Here is a 1,094-nt window from a genome sequence, read left to right as displayed (position 1 = left end):
CAAGCCTCCAGAGTGAGCCTTACGAACAAGAGTTATGCTGGTAACGATTTCCAAGCGACATGCTGGTCAAAAGTGTGCTAGTTGTAAACAAAAATACGAACAAGGTCGTTAAACAGAAAGCACTGGGGTTAAGTTGATCTCAACTTAGAAACTGGCCAACATAATGGAGGGGAGCAAAGTTCAACATTCTCTTGGTTAACGTCACCATTTTACAGGTTTCACAAGAACCTTGTCTCTTTGTATGTCTCAGACTGCAGGCAGTCAGTGGGTAAAGAAGTATGAAGGACAGAGCTGTGGTTGAACCCTGTTGGTTTGTATCCTTGAATAGTGGTGCTGAGCTGTGTTAATAGTTTGTAGAAAGCCATGAGAACCAGCTGGGATGGGCCCTTTCCAAGCCAAGGGCTGAGCACCATTTATGTCTGTGAGAACCGTTGAACTAGAGCGTCCACAGGCCTGACCTACAAGCTCGAGGGTAAAGTGCGCTCTCTCCCCTCGAGCCCAGATAGCTCAGTCGGTAGAGCGTCAGACTTTTAATCTGAGGGTCCAGGGTTCAAGTCCCTGTTTGGGTGTTGTAGCACACTCCAGATCCTCTGAGAGGTCCAGTGAAACCATCTAAGGTGCCTCTTTCCAGCATGTTTTGTTCAGCAAGCAAAATGGGCAAACTAAGGGTAAACATTCAGCAGGTAGTCAAGTTACTAATGGTTACTAGGTGAGAGTGTTGCTACCTAAGCTTTGTTACCTTTTAGCATGAAGTTGACAAAGACATGGGTGGTCATCATAGAGATTGGAGTCCATATAACAGCATCCTTATTAGACTGCGAAGAAAATCATGGGTCTGTGTGAAAAAGAGCACATTGAATGACCCCGACATGATTTGAACCTTCTGATCTGCAGTCAGACGCACTACCGTTGCGCCATGAGGTCCCAGCTTGAAGCCTATAGCGCATCTTGGTGCAAGGCATACTTGTTCATCGGCGTGGCGATCAAGACGCATTGGAACTCGGAGACAGGTGGTGGGCTGTGACTGTTGCGACTAGTGTCTGACATCTGGGCAAGAGCTCTTTCAGAGGACAAGGCACGAGCCCTTTAAAGGC

The 1,094-nt window shown here is 47.3% G+C and overlaps 1 non-coding gene across 1 annotated transcript; it reads left to right on the top strand.

Moving 5' to 3' along the window:
* The first annotated feature begins 496 nt into the window (after positions 1 to 496).
* trnak-uuu (transfer RNA lysine (anticodon UUU)) lies at positions 497 to 569 on the top strand. The gene has a single exon. It is a non-coding gene; the product is annotated as a tRNA-Lys (tRNA).
* The last annotated feature ends 525 nt before the right edge of the window (positions 570 to 1,094 follow it).

Source organism: Ictalurus punctatus, unplaced genomic scaffold (genome assembly GCF_001660625.3).
Source record: "Ictalurus punctatus breed USDA103 unplaced genomic scaffold, Coco_2.0 tig00005203, whole genome shotgun sequence".
NCBI classification, from domain to species: domain Eukaryota; kingdom Metazoa; phylum Chordata; class Actinopteri; order Siluriformes; family Ictaluridae; genus Ictalurus; species Ictalurus punctatus.
This window is presented reverse-complemented; position numbering and strand designations above follow the sequence as displayed.